This window comes from Diaphorina citri, unplaced genomic scaffold, assembly GCF_000475195.1.
Source record: "Diaphorina citri unplaced genomic scaffold, Diaci psyllid genome assembly version 1.1 scaffold1059, whole genome shotgun sequence".
NCBI lineage: Eukaryota > Metazoa > Arthropoda > Insecta > Hemiptera > Psyllidae > Diaphorina > Diaphorina citri.
Genome location: NW_007378488.1, coordinates 47,597 through 66,973, shown reverse-complemented (window position 1 = coordinate 66,973; position 19,377 = coordinate 47,597). Strand labels below are relative to the sequence as shown.

The 19,377-nt window shown below is 39.2% G+C and overlaps 1 non-coding gene across 1 annotated transcript; it reads right to left on the bottom strand.

The window, feature by feature from the left end:
- Positions 1-7,541: 7,541 nt before the first annotated feature.
- On the bottom strand, positions 7,542-7,613 carry Trnah-gug. The gene has a single exon. It is a non-coding gene; the product is annotated as a tRNA-His (tRNA).
- Between the last annotated feature and the right edge of the window lie 11,764 nt (positions 7,614-19,377).

Sequence of the window (19,377 nt, the reverse complement as noted above, 5' to 3'; positions counted from 1 at the left end):
TTGGAAAGCTTAAAAAAATGCATAAGATATTTTTCATTGGTAGAACCTACTGCTAGAAAATTTAGTAGCTACCTTTTTCTACGGGAAATTAAAAATCAATTAAAAAACCTGAGACTGCACTTTTTCTTACGATTACACAGACTACAGAGAGGCGTAAAATTTCTAGTAATATTTCATAGCGCTCCCCTGCAGTCTGTAACCCAGGCGTTTTTTCCTTAGTGCTAGCAACTTTTTAATTGAAATTATGAAAAACTGCAGAGAGCTTTTCCCAGCATGAGATGTTGTAAAAAGACCCCCGCCCGTAAAAAACAACCTAGTCATTTGAGACATTGAAATTCCATTAGGAGAATAACAATTGAAGCCTTTTATGTAAAAATGGCCTGACCCTACAAAGGCCGTTTTTGGGTGAAACGGCTTTTCCAATACAGAATATTGTTAAGAATCAGCAAAAAAAAAGTCATGTTGATATCTCAAGTATTTTGGTCCCCATCTACCTTGACACCCTGTATGTTTGCACTTGAGTTACCCTGTATATAAAAGCAGACAATGTAATGGACGTGTATAGGAGCTTCCGATATACTTGATGTCAATGTGTTCCATACATTGAATCAACTTTGGCGAGCAAATACCTGTAGAAACGAAGAGGGAGGAGGAGGAGGAGGAGGAGGAAAAGGATGAAAAAGAGAAGAGAATTTTTTTTTTATAAATACCCTTTTTTTTTTTTTTTTTTTTTTTTTTTTTTTTTTTTTTTAATTATTCTTCCAATACGAAAATTTTGAAGCTGTTTGACAAATTCTATTTTCGGGTTTGGGGTCTTCTTTAATAAAAGAGTTCAATTGTTTTAAATAATGTTGCAGACTCATATAGGCTTTATATTGCGATACATAGATTACATAGTAACTGTAATAAACTATAATATGTACCTATGTATAATAGCTACATAGTACTAAACATAGTAAAGTTGTAGGCTGTATTATAATTATGTAGTAACATAATTATGTATAAAGGTACTAATGTTAGAGACTGGAATAACATAGTAAAGAAGTAAAGGCATTCCCCTCAGTGGGCGATTTCCAGGGGGTGGGATTTCCGGTTTTTATTTTTAGCCCTGGGATAAATTCTGTGAGATTTCAATAGATCCGCCAAAAAACCAAAGATTCAGATCGCATTCAAATATCCAAAATTTCTGCAGAATTCTTCAAAACTTTTAAAAAATGAGGATTCAGCACAGACACCCCTCGTCATTAGATACAATAATCGAAGCTTGTTATGAATCACCAGTCCAATTAATCATGTCTGAGAAACGAGGGAAACATCCAATTTCCAATCCAAGTGATGCAAAAACACCTGTCCGTCTCGAATCTTTTCCCCCCTGACTTTAACTTGATGAAGTATGAATATAAAATATTTTCGGCAAAATCTACAAAATCATGATTCCAAATTAATACACGCCTTTCTGAAAGATTTTAGGAGGGGGGGGGCAAAAGTAGAGGGAGGGTTCTTCTGATAAGGTAGGATGGGGGTGGGTATTATCCCACTCCCCCAGTGAAATATAATTTAAGGTGGATAGGGTAGGGTGGGGTAAGTCTGATCTTCCCCCTCTCTTCACCTCTGTTTTTTGTTCCAAAGGGGTGGTCCTCCCCTCTCGCTCTTCAAAAAGCAACAACCTCTAGAACCAAAACATCCCTCTAAACAGTCTAAACCCTCTCACGATTTGTTTTTATTAATTTATCTCATTTCCCCTCCTCTCCTTTCTCATCCCCTCTTTTTCCATTCTATCCCCCTTCCCCTCCTTTCTCTATAACTTTCACTGGAGTGCTCTTTCCCCACCCCCCACCCTACTCGTTTTTCTTTTCCATAAAATTACATTCTGAAAGAGATGGTAGATAATTTAGAACATTTAGATGTACATATATTATATTTTACATATTGTAGGATATATACATTTTCATATTGTAGTATGTTTTGCTGAAGTAACAGGTGAACCGTCCTTTTTTCCCCCTCCCTGCCCTATTTACGAGTTTAACAGAAGATAGGAGTTTGAACCGTTTTACCCCTCATTACCCTATTTTATGGAAGATAGGAGTTTGAACCGTTTTACCCCACGTTACCCTATTTTATGGAAGATAGGAGTTTGAACCGTTTTACCCCTCGTTACCCTATTTTATGGAAGATAGGAGTTTGAACCGTTTTACCCCACGTTACCCTATTTTATGGAAGATAGGAGTTTGAACCGTTTTACCCCACGTTACCCTATTTTAAGAGGCACACAGGGGCAGGGTGTGGCGGGCCGCACAAACTCAACTCCCGGGGGGGGGGGGGTTACCTACTTTTTACCAATCTAACAAACATTGAATGTTAATAAATTTATAACACTGAACAGACTGGTAAACCATCCTTAAGAAAACAAAACACTAATTTCATTTATTATCCTATTTGTAACAGAAAACATTTTATTAAAATACTCTTTATTTAAGTACTTTCACAGATTTCCGAACAAAATGCAAAAAACAATTTAAAAAAATTGAAAATTTTCATGCATTAATTAATTTACCTGAACCGTTTTACCCCTCGTTACCCTATTTTATGGAAGATGGGGGTTTGAACCGTTTTACCCCTCGTTACCCTATTTTATGGAAGATGGGGGTTTGAACCGTTTTACCCCTCGTTACCCTATTTTATGGAAGATGGGGGTTTGAACCGTTTTACCCCTCGTTACCCTATTTTATGGAAGATAGGAGTTTGAACCGTTTTACCCCTCGTTACCCTATTTTATGGAAGATGGGGGTTTTGGAGTTGAACAAAATGTTCGCTTTGAGATAACGCAAGATTAAAAACCGTGAAAAAAAGATTTTTTTAAAACCTTTAAAATAATAATAATAATAATAATAATAATAATAATAAAAAGCTAAATTTTCATATCATCTATCACGTAGGTAGGTATAATTCTATACCTCCCTTTTATTATGTGCTTACCAAGATACCTAATAGCCTATTATATAATATGTACCTATACCTACATTATTTCATATCTCTGGAACATAGGAGGTACTAATGTACATTACATAGGCACCTAGTACATACAGTGTATTATGTACAGACTACAGATTGTACAGGTATATAGGTATAGTTACACGTTTTGTATGTAGGTACGTAGAATATAGGTAGGTACCTATCAGCCCCCCTCCCACCCTCAATCCTTCCTGTAGGAAAATTTAGCTGACCATGTCAAACTGAACTCTCAAGTGACAAGATACAGAAACCATCAGGTGAAATGGCGAGTATACAAGGTGTTACCGACCTCAGCAATTTAGATAGACTCAGTCCGGAGGTACTGGGTTCAAATCTCGGCCGGGACAGAAATTAGGACGGAGGACTTCGGAGTCAAGATGGACCTTCACAAAGTTACAGAATCTTCAATCTATCACTTCGGATCTGTAGGTTGGTTCCAGTCGAAGTTATAAGTCTCAAAATTTATCGAGATGTATTTTATTAAGGTAGTAGAGATTTAGGCCAACCGCTCTCTACCAGGTAGATTTGCCAAGTACACCTGATCATCAGGTCCACCTGTCAGGTCTACCTGATAGTGAGTGGCTGGTCTAAGTACCTATGACCTTTGTGACAAGCATTTATGTAGGTATGATTTTTTGATTAACACATCATCTAAAATGCTTTTACTTTCATAGAAGAAATTTGAGCCTCCCCTTGGCCTAAGTACCTATGACCTTTGTGACAAGCATTTATGTAGGTATGATTTTTTGATTAACACATCATCTAAAATGCTTTTACTTTCACAGAAGAAATTTGAGTCTCCTTTCTCTCAGACAAATCTCTAAAGTATTTAGGTCCCCATCTACCTTGACACCCTGTATGTTTGCACTTGAGTTACCCTGTAGATAAAAGCAGACAATGTAATGGACGTGTAGGAGCTTCCGACATACTTGATGTCAATGTGTTCCATACATTGAATCAACTTTGGTGAGCAAATACCTGTAGAAACGAAGAGGGAGGAGGAGGAGGAAAAGGATGAAAAAGATAAGAGAGGAAAGGAGTGGATGAGACAGGACAAAAAGGAGAAGGAGAGGAAGAGATAAATGAAGAAGAGAAAGAGGAGTAGAGAACTAAAAAGGAAGAGAAGGGAGAGAAAGAGATTGGAGGGAAGGAGAATAAGAGAAGAGAGTGGATGAGAGTGATGAGACAGGATAAAGAGAAGAAGGAAGGGAAGAAGAAGAGGAGAGAAGGAGGAAGAGGAAAAATATCAAGTATTTTGGTCCCCATCTACCTTGACACCCTGTATGTTTGCACTTGAGTTACCCTGTATATAAAAGCAGACAATGTAATGGACGTGTAGGAGCTTCCGATATACTTGATGTCAATGTGTTCCATACATTAAATCAACTTTGGCGAGCAAATACCTGTAGAAACGAAGAGGGAGGAAGAGGAGGAGGAGGAGGAGGATGAAAAAGAGAAGAGAGGAAAGGAGTGGATGAGACAGGACAAAAAGGAGAAGGAGAGGAAGAGATAAATGAAGAAGAGAAAGAGGAGTAGAGAACTAAAAAGGAAGAGAAGGGAGAGAAAGAAATTGGAGGGAAGGAGAATAAGAGAAGAGAGTGGATGAAGAGGAGAGAAGGAGGAAGAGGAAAAATATCAAAAAGAGGAGAGGAAGAAGAAGTGTATTTAGAATGAAGAATAGGAGAAGGAATCTGGAGAAAGAGGAGAGGAAGAAGAAAAAAAAGAGGGAGATTAAGAAGAAGAACAAAAAGGAATGAGAAGAAGAAAAGAAGGACAAGGAGAAGAATGAGGGAGAAAGGAGAAGATATTCTCTTGATGATACTTGAGTGAAAAACTGCTGCAACCAGCAATCTGCAATGCACCGAGGTGAACTTTACAATCAAGATATCATCATATCCCCCATCTAGGTACCTAAGGTACTCATAGATGACGTTTAGATATTTGATAACAAAAGAATCTATCTAATACATATGTTTTATACGTAAGTACCCATACCTACATATTCTATGAATCTATGATAATTGAGTTTTTCACTTCAAGGAAATGCTCTGGAAGAATATGAACAGAGATTGGAGAACGAGATAGGTATCTGTTTCTGTAGATATCTGTTTGGATATCGCTCCAGGCGGGAATCCAACCAACGAATCAGCACTTACAAGGCAGGTAAGCTACCGTTCACAAGCTACCTAGGCTGGCTTTATCCAAAACAAGGCCCGCCTGGGGCGGATTTTATCCTAAACAGACAAGGTTTGTTCTCGGAATGGCTGTGGCTTTCTCCTATCCTGGCTTTTGGGAAGGAAGAGATAAATGAAGAAGAGAAAGAGGAGTAGAGAACTAAAAAGGAAGAGAAGGGAGAGAAAGAGATTGGAGGGAAGGAGAATAAAAGAAGAGAGTGATGAGACAGGATAAAGAGAAGAAGGAAGAAGAAGAGGAGAGAAGGAGGAAGAGGAAAAATATCAAAAAGAGGAGAGGAAGAAGAAATGTATTTAGAATGAAGAATAGGAGAAGGAAACGGAGGAGAAAGTGGAGAGGAAGAAGAAAAAAAAGAGGGAGATTAAGAAGGAGAACAAAAAGGAATGAGAAGAAGAAAAGAAGGACAAGGAGAAGAATGAGGGAGAAAGGAGAAGATATTCTCTTGATGATACTTGAATGAAAAACTGCTGCAACCAGCAATCTGCAATGCACCGAGGTGAACTTTACAATCAAGATATCCCTCATCTAGATAGGTACCTAAGGTACTCATAAGATGACGTTTAGATATTTGATAACAAAAGAATCTATCTAATACATATGTATTATACGTACCTACCTACCTATACCTACATATTCTATGAATCTATGATAATTGAGTTTTTCACTTCAAGGATATGCTCTGGAAGAATATGAACAGAGATTGGAGAACGAGATATCTGTTTCTGTAGATATCTGTTTGGATAGAATGCGCTCCAGGCGGGAATCCAACCCACGAATTAGCACTTACAAGGCAGGTAAGCTACCGTTCAAGCTACCTAGGCTGGCTTTATCCAAAATAAGGCCCGCCTGGGGCAAATTTTATCCTAAACAGACGAGGTTTGTTCTCGGAATGGCTGGCTTTCTCCTATCCTGGCTTTTCTACCACCTAACCCTTAGAGCTCCATTATTATGTGGTGAAATTCTCAAATAAATGAGGATAAAATTCCATACCTCGGCTGGGATCGAATCCACGCTCTCCTGATTACCAGGCGAGCGTCTTGACCACTACGCCACCGAGGCAGGTGGCGTAACCCTTCGTCCCCCTTTGCCACGTCTCAACATTCATCAATTTCACTTAATTACTTTTCTCTCTCTCTTTGTCTCGCTGGGGTGAAAGTTTACGTTTAATTTTATAAATTAGCTAAATCCGAACTTGAAACTAATTCAGACGAGATTTGAAAGTCTCTCTTTCTCTTTCTCTCTCTCTCTCTCTCTCTCTCTCTCAGCAAACTTTTCGGGGTGAGAACTTTTTTCTAAGAAATTTATTTCTATTGAACGAGAAACGAACGAAAAGTTCACGAAGAGAGAGAAGGAAGAAGGAGAGAGAGAGAGAGAGAGAGAGAGGAGAGAGTTCTTGGTTAACAACGTTTTCTGGAGTTGAAACTTGAGATAATGAGTTAGAGTACCTAGGTAGGTACCTATATCTGGAGTACCTACCCTACCTATTTATCTGGAGCAATGAGTGGTTCCTAAACTGTGGTCCACGGGCCACAGTTAATACGAGATACACTTAACTTAAAATTAAAAGTGATAAACAATATTTTTTATGGAAGGTACATACAACAATGAACATTTTCTAGTCAGTTCAGGGTATATGTGTAGATAGGTACCTAACTATGGAAAAAAAAACTGTCTCGTTTTATGGAACAAGCCCCCATAATAATATCAAGTGTTCTGCAAATAATTTGGGTTTGGTATTAGTGGTCTACCAGATCTAAAAGGTTAAGAGCCCCTGATCGTATAAGTATACCTATCCACCCCCGGTACCTTACATACCTAATTTGTTTAGAACATAATTGGATTAGGTAAGTTTCAAGTAACTTATGTAGAGAGATTCGTAGATTCGTAGATTCGTAGAAGCTTAACCCATCCTTTAGGGCTGTTCGCCCCTACACCTAAACTTATGTAGAGAACTATGTACAAATTACATATCTAAGTACATAAAGCCATTGTATTAATCCAAGTCAGTGTGTGAGGAAAAAGCAAAATATAAGCTGAAATATGTATAAAGATATATTTTAGGTAAATTGGTATAGGTACATACATAATAATTACATATGTATGTATCTATGTATGATGAAAAAGTGTACATCTACGCCCCTGAAATTATAATAAATCTCAAGAGGTAAAAAATAATTGAAATTATCCATCAATATTGAATAGGGCAAAGAAAATCAGCCCCGGGCGGGAATCGAACCCGCGGCCTAGCGCTTACAAGGCAGACGCACTACCAACTAAGCTAACTAGGCTGGCAGGGTCCGATTTGAATAAAAGCTAAAAACGAGGCCAAAAATTTCTGCCGAGACCAGGATTCGAACCTGGGTTACTGCGGCCACAACGCAGGGTCCTAACCACTAGACGATCACGGCATTGGAGGAGGTGAGAAAGAGACGGAGAAATAGCAATATGTAAATAGAATGTAAACAAACAAGAATGAGAGAGAAAAGAGAAAGTGTTTACTTGCGTACGCACTCAAGAGTAAAGCGTGGTACGTTAGGTACATAGGTTTGTATACCTTATGTACATAAGTAGGTACATAGGTTTGTATACCTAACTATGTAGGTAGGTATGTACTCGAATACATGCATAGGTAATATCAGGTAAATGGAGATATACCTAACATAGGTATCTAGGTACTTCTTATGTAAAGAAATCTACATAATTTGATAAAACGCCAAAAACATGTGGTGGCCAGAGTTAGGAGGAGTACAAAAAGAAGAAGGAGGAAGAAGAAGAGATAGACACCCTGTTTATTTTGCCGAAATTAGACTGAAAAGTCCCTTTACTTCCGCAGTCTAAGCAAGGTCTTATGTATTTGGTACAGAAGAAAGGAGTTTGGTCTGTCTTCTGCTCGAATGAACCCTATCCAACTGCCTTTCTGTTTTCAACGCTCTTCAAACGCCACGAGAAACTTAGACCGCCTCAGGACGTTCTGCTCCCAAACCCTACCTATTACCTCCAAACCCTACCTTTTGAGAGAAAAAATTCCAAATCACAGGTAGGTACAGGTATTAAGTAGGTAGAGATGGGTATAATACTCACAAAACCTCTAACTTTAAACACAACATCAACCCCTTTCTACTTACTTCTTCGCTCAGAACCGAGTAGGAAAATCGCCTGGAAAATTATGAAATCCAAAACGAAATTTGTTCAAACTTTCATATTTCATCAAGGGAGGGGGAGATGTGAGGGGCAGATGAATAAAGGATGAAGAGGAGAGGAAGGAGAAAGAGAAGAAGATTAGGAGGAAGAAGAAAAAGGAGGAGAAGGAGAAGGAAAAAATAAAAACATAGGATATTTCCTTCCCCGTTGCGGCAAACTCCTCAAAACCCCCTCTCCGACCCCTCAAAAACCCTTCTCCAACCCCTCAAAAACCCTTCTCCAACCCCTCAAAAACCCTCCTTTCCATATTAAAAACCATAACAATTCCCAGCCTAAAGCATCATCGGGGCAAATATGAGAAACTCTGCATCAGGTTTCTCCAAACGAAAAAAAAACCTGCCTCCAGGCGTCTTGAACCCTAATACCCTCCACTTCTGCTCCCTTCAGCCGTATACAATTTTCAAGGTGCCTGCACACGATGAGTTCAGCAAAAGTTCAAATGGCAGTCCGGAGAGTGTTGACTCCCTCATGAGTTATCTCAAAGCTTGATAGCTTTGAGATAACTCAAGTTGTACAACATGATTTAATCCACCTGAGGGGTCACCTAGTTGGGGCAAACGACCTACTAGCTAGAATTAAACGCCTTACCTACACGGAAAAAAGAGCCCAAATGACGCACGTATGGGAAGCTAGCAAATCCAAACTATCCAAAGTTGCCTCCTCACTCAAATCAAACTACAATTCGAAATTCATTGAAGACAAAAATTGACATCGATTAGACGATTCGGAATTTATTATTTGAGAGACTCGTACAAGCTTAACCCATCCTTTAGGGCTGTCTGCCCCTACCTACGTCTCTGAGTGGGCTTTTTGTGAATGGAGTTAAGCTGAATCATTATGTTCAGACACCATTCTTTGACTCCTATCCATTCGGCCTGGGGTTAAGTGACTGGGGCCCAATGGGCTCGGCGTGTATAGGATCCCTTCAACCTCCTCCAACTCCTTCTCTCCTAATCCTACCCTCTTACCCTACTACTTCCCTCTTACCAGGCTTACCTCCCTTTTATCATTCCCCCTATACCTCCTATTCTACATACCCTCCTGTTACCACGACTGTATCCTGATTTGGAAATACCACATACGCGTATGCTACCAAGGAGAAAAAAAGCAGAGACGAAGGAAAAGTTGAAGGAGAAAGAGGTGAAAGAGAAGAAAGCAGAGACGAAGGAAAAGTTGAAGGAGAAAAAGGGGAAAGAGAAGAAAGCAGAGACGAGATAAAGTTGAATCCGCCTGACGCGGATTTTATCCTATTGTTCGTTCTCAGAACGGCTGGTTTTCATACATGTGTTTGTGCGCATACTGTACCTATTTCTTCTATCCCGTCTTCCTTCTCTCTTCGCTTTCAGGACGATAAGACCTTAGCAATTACGTAGGTACAGTTCCCTCTATCGAACCTCTTTTTTACTTTTTTTAAAGTATTTTTGACATTCAAATTCCCACCCAAGATTACCGGATTAGGTAGGCACTTGATTCGCTATCTTGGAAGGTCAGTACATTTCCAGTCAAAACCGAGTATAGAGAAATGATTTAAAGCAGTGGTTCTCAAACTGTGCTCCGCGGAGCACTGCAGTGCTCCGCGAAGAGCTTTCAAGTGCTCCGCGAAGAGCTTCCAGGTACTCCGCATAGCTTCATTTTTCTTACCGCATTTAAAAAAAAAATCGCACGAATATGTTTAGTTAAATGGGAAGTATTAGAACAAGCCGTACGGACCGTACGCTAATGAACATTTCCAAATCATTCCGAATTATTTTTAAAAATTTCAAAAGGGTTGGGGGAGGCGTGCTACGTAGAGTTTACAGCAGTTGCTTGGTGCTCCGCGGCCAAAAAAAGTTTGAGAACCACTGATTTAAAGTATTTAAACTAAGTTAGAGGTTTGATTTACACTGAGCTGCTTTCTTATCAGGAAGATGTTTTCTACAAGGTATATAGCTATAGCTACTCGTATATGATTGATATGAACCACGTGTTCGTTAAGTAGGGAAACGAGACAAGGGTGTTATTCCCAGTACGATTTGAGAGTATTTGACCCAATTCCGACGAGTTTCTGATACCCTTGAGGCTGTTATCGTACGCTTGAGGCTATTATCGTATACGCTTTTAACCTTTATCGTTACGCTGGGTGTCCCTACACAATATCTCTGATTCGAAGATGTTTGTGCGAAGACTGGCGTATATCCCATCTCCCGAGCACCCGCGAAGCCCCCGGGGTGCGGGAGACCCCGGCATTTAGGCGCCCCTGATGCCTACCCCCCGTTAATCTATTGAACAAGGGGAACCTCAGGTCTTTCTTTGATTCTTGGTCTCATCAGTTTTGTGATCTTTCTCTACAAAAATATCCCGAATGCCTGAAATTCGCGGATGCTCCAAATTTTCCGAGCCTGGCCTACAGTAAAGGCGAAAAATGAATCTCGACAGGTCCAGGGCCCCCCCCCATATACGGCCCACAGTTTGAGAAGCACTGGTCTAGGAGATCTACAATATCTTTGCATGCCTACCTAGTTCCAAGCAGTACATTAGGTAGGTATTATGTGTACGCTCTGATAAACTGATAAGATAACACAAGATAAAATCTAATAATGAGTCATTCTATTCCTATAGACACTGAACTGCCTGATGATACTATTTATCGATTCCAAGAACAAAATAGAAAGTTATAATAAACAATGAACACGGACATTTTTTGTTCGTCTTCAAGTGACAGGTCAAAGATCGTCTTAGGATGTCGGACCGAAATGTGAAATAAAAAATAACCCGTTCCGAAAGCCATCCGTACCGAAAACAAACCCTATCTGTTGAGGGTCAGGGTGCAGGACAAAGTTCATCCCGAGGTGGGAATCGAATTCGTAATCTAGCGCTTACAACGCAAGGATGAGTTATAATAGCCACAGTCTAATACTAATATTAAGGCCAGCCATTCACTATCAGGTAGACCTGACAGGTACGCCTGAAAAGGTCCGCCTGTCAGGTCTACCTGATACCTGATGAACACACTCACTATCAGGTAGACCTGTCAGGTACGCCTGAAAAGGTCCGTCTGTCAGGTCTACCTGATGGTGAGTGGCTGGCCTAATATTTTTACCAACCTATCCTCAACAGATTTCCCTCTATTTCAGCAAATTAAACCAAAGGGAGAGGAAAGAGGAATGAAAGAGACCGAGGAAGAAAAAATAAAAGGATGAGGAATGGAGGAAAGAGCATAAAATGGAAAGGAAGTAGAGAGAGAGAAAGAGAGGGGGGAGAGAGAGAGAAAGAGAAAGAGAGAGAGGGGGGAGAGAGAGAGAGAAAGAGAGAGAGAGAGAGAGGAGATATGAAGAATATGAAGCAAAAAGCAGCAGAGATATGTTTTTTGCTGATCTGGTAATTCATTAAAGTAGCTAGTTTGAGCAAAGGGTGTGTTTTTTGTCCACTTTACTCTCTGTGGTGATATAACTTATTTCTTATCTAATAAGAAGTGATATTCCGAGCTTCCTAGACATAAATTGAAGTTTCGAATACTTGTTGCCTTTACCTTCTTATCAAATCTAATAAGAAGTGATATTCCAAAGACATAAATTAAAGCTTCGAGTTTACTTGTTGCCTTTACCTTCTTATCAAATCTAATAAGAAGTGATATTCCAAAGACATAAATTAAAGTTTCGAGCTTTCGAGTTTACTTCTTGCCTCATCTAACTCATCTTTCGGCAATCGGCAATAAATAGGAAGTCCAGTCAGCGGCGCCACACCGCGCCGAATCCGGCGGGAGCCAGTTCTCTATGGATCACTGAAGTTAAGCAACGTTGAGCGTGGTGACCGACCCTCTGGACAGTTCGGTGCTGGCTCTTCCTGGACCCACTTAAGACTGGGTGAGGTTAATGTGAGAAGCCGGGTGACTTGTCACCGAGTGAAGGGTACAAACTAAAGAACTTAGAACTACAAACTAAAGAACTACAAACTAAAGAATTACAAACTAAAGAACTACAAACTAAAGAACTATAAACTAAAGAACTTCGTCACTATAAAGACCATAGTAGTAGGTATAGGTACTTACAACTTTCCGAACGTCTCCCAAATTTAACACAATGTTTCCGAAAATTCCGAAATGAAGGACTTTGGTATTTTTTAGATGTGTTTTAAATCTTAGCAGTCATACAGTATGGTAATTGTTTGTTTTTTTTTTTTTTTTTTTTTTTGCATTAATAGATTTCTTCCACTCCAAAAAATAATAATAATAGAGCAGTAGGGGTTAATGTGTCATCGGGGTGATGGTAATGGTGGCTGCCTGTTTTTTTGTTTTTATTTGATTTTTTTGCTAAGTGCATAATCGTGTACCAGACTTTATGTGACATTTGATTTTTCAATTTTTGACGTTCTATTTTTCTCTATTTATTTTTTTATTATTTTTTTTTTTAAAATAATAATATCATCAACCTCACCAAGCCTGACTGAGACCGGAGGTCGGAACAAGTCAGCACGCGATTACCCAGGTCACCCATCCGAAGAACTACCACGACCAACGTTGCTTAATTTCTTTCAAAATTTTCATTATTGTTGAAATATTAAAAAATAAAACTCCGGAAAAGTCGGAAAATCAGGTCATGATGAAAGTAAATGAAAGCAGAGAGGAGGCACTTGATCAAAAACATGAGGGGCCCACTCATAGAAAACGTGCGTACCTATCCAGGGCCATCTTCAGTTTAGCTTAATCGGGCGTTCGGGCCCCTCGCCTCGGCATAACAGTTTTTACCTACAAACAAAAATTCGTGTGGTCTGTGCAGTAGCATGTCCATAGTCCATATTGTAGTATGTCCCTTATCAAATTAGCTCAATGGAGCAGTTGCAAATGGGTAAAAATTATAAATAAATGGTCGATTCCTATGTAAAAAGTTGAGAAAAATCCAAATCTGAGGTCAAAACTCCGAAAAAAATAACTGTAAAAGGTCGTAAATTCAATTTTTATTTTCCGTTCTAATGAAAGAGTTCAAATATGTGTCACGTCAGACTTTACGCAGTTGCTTTTTTCGTCCGTTAGGTAGCGCCCCTATGCAAGCGCGCTAGCGGAGGAGCAGAAAGAACTGCGCAGAAACGTATGCGCACAAACACATTAATGCGTTGCCTGCGAGGGAGCTTTGCTCGGGACATTTGATGTGACGTCATCGCCTACGGGAGCGTATGCCGTGACGTCAACGTTCACGATTTACCGGCATTTTTTAATCGATTTATCTCGGGATCTAGAAGTCGTAGAAGAAAAAGAAAGATTCCGTTAGTCGATTAGTCCTCATTTTTCCTGCTCTATGACTTTGAAACATCACCCAAGTAAGCGCAACTGATCTATCATAGGCAAGTATGTTTTTTTTTTACTCTCTGCCAGAGCAACCTGGCCCGGGGCAAATGAGCCCCCCTGTGACCTGTACCTACAGTACCTACCTAGGAATACAACAATATGTTGTACTTATTTATACACATGGGTACTTATACAACATGTAATACAACATGTAGTACCTATTTATGGCCACTTGAACAGGTTGAAATTGAGAGAGCGGCAAATTCGGCCGAGTAAACAGAGAAGCACTTGTTAAGAGCTTTTGAGCTTTGTATTTTCCTACGTCCAGAATTCGTCCCGAAATATAAGGTTTCTTGTAGGATGTTTGTCAGTCTACTGAGCTTGGAGGATAGCGCTCCTGTTTTGTAATCGCTAGCTCGTGGGTTCGATTCCCGTAAGTGGCGAACTTTATTCTAACAGATGAGGTTTGTTCTGGGAACGGCTGGATTTCTCCTATCCTGTCCGATTTTGGGACGATAAGACCTCCGTTGTTATATAGTTCCCTCTATCAAAACTTTTTGAACAAATTCTAAAGGAAATAGGAATATGTTATTCACACTATTCATGACAACAAGTTCATAAGGTAAGGACAAAAGAGTGTCGGAAGTGTAATAAGATCCTTTTTTCCACTCAATCCTTTGGGATCTCTTTAGGGACATTAAACAGGGTGCGTACGATACACTAAGCGGCGCGCTAAGAGACCAATGACAATAAGAGACTTTTGAATATCATCAATGAATTTTTGTAGACTGACTGTATTATAAAGGAAGCGAGAGAAATCATAAAAGCATTGAAAATATTGATATGAGATATTCGGGGAGGTGGGGGGTGGGGTAAAATACAACCGGGGGTAATAACAACAACAATAATTGTCACATTCGATAAAAAATATTCAAATGAAAATAACCCAATTAGGAGAAAAATATGAAAGGCTTTTATTTATTTCTTCTTCTTCCTCTCATTTTTCTGATGGTAAATTGCATGCGTACAAAAGAGAGGGCTCTGTTTACTTCAGAAATAAAATACGGGTCGCGCACCGAGGAGGGGTGAAAAAAGGGTCGACGGGCAGGGAGGGGGTTAAACATAAAACATTCATAGGTCTAACCCCCCTCTCCCCCCGTCCCTTGGACCTCTGTACCGTAAATTTTAACCCTTGCATATTCCCCAGACAGTGGGTTTTATTACCCCTTTGTTACGACTGTTGGGGCAAATGAAATTATACATTTTAATAGGTATTGACGTTACAAGACGCAAGAGGAGAAACAATTCAAAATGCAAACAACATCCCCCCACCTGACCCTACGGCAGGAATTGTTAGATCGAGATATGAACATACCGCATACGTTTCTGCGCAGTTCTTTCTGCTCCTCCGCTAGGGCGCTTGCATAGTGGCGCTACCTAACGGACGAAAAAAGTAACTGCGTAAAGTCTGACGTCACACATATTTGAACTTTTTCATTAGAACGGAAAATTAAAATTGAATTTTCGACTTTTTACAGTTATTTTTTCGGAGTTTTTACCTCGGATTTGGATTTTTCCCAACTTTTTACATAGGAATCGACCATTTATTTATAATTTTTACCCATTTGCAACTGCTCCATTGTCCTCTCCCTCCAACTCTCCTTTAATCATCAGCCCTGGCCCACTCTACACATAAGAGTAATAATATGAAGTGGCCTTTGTACAACCTTTGTGTTTTATGTTACACATCGGGTAATTCATTTTGTTTGAAAATTTGTGCTGTTTTTTAATCTTTCTCCCCCGTTTTCCCAGTTTTTTCTTCCTTTCTTTCAGCTTTTCCCCTGTCATCTACATAATTTCATTATTTTCGTAGTTCGTGTAGGTAAGTATGGAGGTGGTACGTTGGGTAGGTATTAAGTACCTGGCTTTAAGCAACGAGCTAAAAGGGTAGGTTTATACCTATTTATAATGAAGCCTTTTGGAGAGCTTGGGTCAGTGTTCTGAACCTCTTTGAAGATGGGGTATTTATGACTTTCGTATTATTTAACGCCTTTAACATCCAATACATCCATGCTTAAAGAAAGAGCCCTTGCTTCATTAGGCTGAAAACAGAGCTTTTTTTTCTCAGGACTCAAATTGTAGCTCTCTTCAATCTGATCGATGCTAATCATTACAATCATATCCATATCCAAGTACCTGGCTTCAAGCAACGAGCTAAAAGGGTAGGTTTATAACTTTATACATTTATAATCAAGCCTTTAGGAGAGCTTAGGTCAGTGTTCTGAACCTCTTTGAACATGGGACTTTTGTGACTTTCGTATTATTTAACGCCTTTAACATCCAATACGAGTAGATCCATGCTTAAATAAAGAGCAAAGGGCAAAGAGCATTGAGCAGATATAGAGGGAAGAAACGATTTTACAACCGCATAGACTTGAGAGCAAAAAGCTCTAGGCTCTTTGCGTTCCGCTCCATTCTGTTTTTGGCCTTAAGGCCATTCGATGTCATTACATCTATGCCTAAGGATAAAATCCGCCCCGGTCGGGAATCGAACCCGCGGCCTAGCGCTTACAAGGCAGACGCACTACCAACTAAGCTAACTAGGCTGGCTTCTCTTCAATCTGATCGATGCTAATCATTACAATCATATCCATGCCTATCTGGAAAGAAATTAATTTTCCTCTCCAACCGGGGTCAAACCCAGCACCTCCGAGATTAAAGTTTTTGACCGTTTGACCAAAAAGGTTGAACTGCCTATCATCCTTGTCTATCGTATCGAATCTGTAGAGGCTGGCTTTCTCCTATCCTGTCTTCCTTCTCTCTTCGATTTCGGGACGATAAGGCCATAGCAGTTACAGTTCCCTCTGTCAAACCTCTTCAAAAAAAAAATATATCCATGCCTATCTGGAAAGAAATTAATTTTCCTCTCCAACCGGGGTCAAACCCAGCACCTCCAAAGTAAAGTTTGTGACCGTTTGGCCAAAAAGGCAAAAGATCAAGTTGAACTGCCTATCGTCCTTGTCTATCGTATCGAATCTGTAGAGGTAGGTAGGTACCTATGTATCTAAATTTCAAAATCAATGGTAATATAGATAAGTATGTAAATATGTATCTAGATAGGTTCGGGCATTAAAAAATCAGGTTGATTAAAAATTGAACATCAGAAATCCCAAATGGACGAGGATATATAGAAACTTTTTGGAATCTCCAGAGAGGGACGTGATATTTTCAATTAATTTTCCGCAGGTAAAAAAGCGTAGCTACTCCAAAAAGATCTGCCCAACCAGATAACCTGCACAATATTGTACCCAAAAAATGTACCCCGGCCTCTGTTAAAAAAACTTCGGGTTTCATATAAAATTTCTGTTTTTGGAGATACGGTGAGGGAGAAAAAGTTACCGTACCTAAAAAAATGGGGGGAAAAAAATTCTGGTGTGAATATCACATCCTTTTCTATTACAATAAGGATCCTAACCAACCAGAATAAAGAAAGAAAAATCGAATCATATCCATTATCCAATAGCAAATTTGTAAACATTTTAAGAATATCCCGAGATAATCGAAAAAAAATCCCTCAAGTTCGGTAGAAAAGTCGGTCTGATTTTTTTAACCAAATTTTTACAGTAGTGAGAAGCTGGTCTTACACACATAAAAAAGTGATTCCACCATACTGTTCCCTGAAACAATGCCTATTATTCACTCACACATCCTACCAAGATTCAATTATCATTCAAAACGCAGCACGCAACACTCAGCAAATAAGTTATTATGCACTTTAACAGCGATGCAAGTTCGACCTTGATGATTTCAAAGTTATACATCTTGTTACAATGAGCAAGGTAGCTAGGAATGAAGCATATATCTCAAGAGTAGGTGTCTGCAGAGATAGAGTAGGTAAACTGTAGAAATACTATAAGACTGTGTACTCTGTGTAGCTATAATAGTGGATGTGAGTACGTTCTCTGAAACAAGATACCGGTATGGGAAACTATCAGAGACGTCGCTTAAGGTCTTAAGGTGATATTAAGGTGTGTCCAGACATAACCGACCGGCCGTCGAAGTGGACACACCTTAATACTGCACCGTCCACATTGCCTCGATAACATAGTTTCACCAACTCTACATCGTATATCTTGCCTTGCAAGCGCTAGGTTGTGGTTTGATTCTCACCCGTGGTGAATTTTATCTCGAACAGAATTTGTGCTCGGAACGGCTGGCTTCCTCCTATCTTGTGAACAATATTAAAAAGTTAGAACTTTCAAGGGTGTACACAACACTTGCTAAAACAAATCATTTTCCCCTATTGATGCTATCTTGTACTTTTGTCCTCAACTTCGGACTTGGTTTAGGGAAGGAAACACTTGGTTAATATAAGGAAACTCTGATTGTGTTATTGGCCATTAATCTCCCCGTTTTAGTGTGGTACGTTGACGTCGGAACACCCTGTATACATTATGACTTAATGACAGAAGGAGAATGTGTTAGACCACCCTGTATACATTATGACTGTATGATACAAGGAGAATGAAACCTATTAGCTATTGCAAACATTATGCATGATACCTCTTGTTATTTATTTAGATACTCTTATGACAATGCAAGTTATATCCTTACATACATATGTATTTCAACAAAACTTATGTACATAGGTAATTAAGTTGATATCTCTGACACAGGTACCTGTGTATCATGTATATTGGATGGAGTTGTGTTACAAATACACCTTTGTCTCCTATTGTGAAACTAGTTTTATTTCTAATGTCATATCCGTTTCAATACGATTACCTAATCGTTATTTCTATTAAAATATTGTAACCTACATTGGCAAAATTTATTGTGCCTTCATTTATTTATGAAATAGCAAATGGCATAACAAATGGCATTTTGAGTGGAAAAAATAGTAAGTAGATCATGATTTCAACTCAATTACTGACGAGCAAGTTATATCCTTACATACATATGTATTTCAACAAAACTTATGTACATAGGTAATTAAGTTGATATCTCTGACACAGGTACCTGTAAGTATTATGTATATTGGATGGAGATGTGTTACAAATACGCCTTTATCTCCCATTGTGAAACTAGTTTTATTTCTAATGTCATATTCGTTTCAATATTATTACCTAATCGTTATTTCTAATAATATTGTAACCTACATTGGCAAAATTTATTGTGCCTTCATTTATTTATGAAATAGCAAATGGCATAACAAATGGTATTTTGAGTGGAAAAATAGTAAGTAGATCATGATTTCAACTCAATTACTGACGTACCTACTGACCTGCCAGCACATGGGTTGACAGCACATAAGTATTCTCCACACTAATAAGAAGATTGATGAAGAGAATTGTACCTAACTGCTAAGTTCTTATCATCCCGAAATTGAAGAGTGGAGAAGAACAAGATAGAAGAAAGCGAATCGTTCGTCCCGAGAAAGAGCCCTATCCGTTTTTCCGTTTACGATAAAACCCGCGACTTAGCGCTCACAAGTTGGGCGCGCTACGCGCTACCCAGTGCAAACTAACCAGGCTGATCTCTACTTTTAGGGCCAACAACAACAACACCAACAACAACAACACCAACAACAACAACACCAACAACAACAACGTCGAAGTGGACACACCTTAATACTGCACCGTCCACATTGCCTCGATAACATAGTTTCACCAACTCTACATCGTATATACAACTCAACAACTCAACTACAT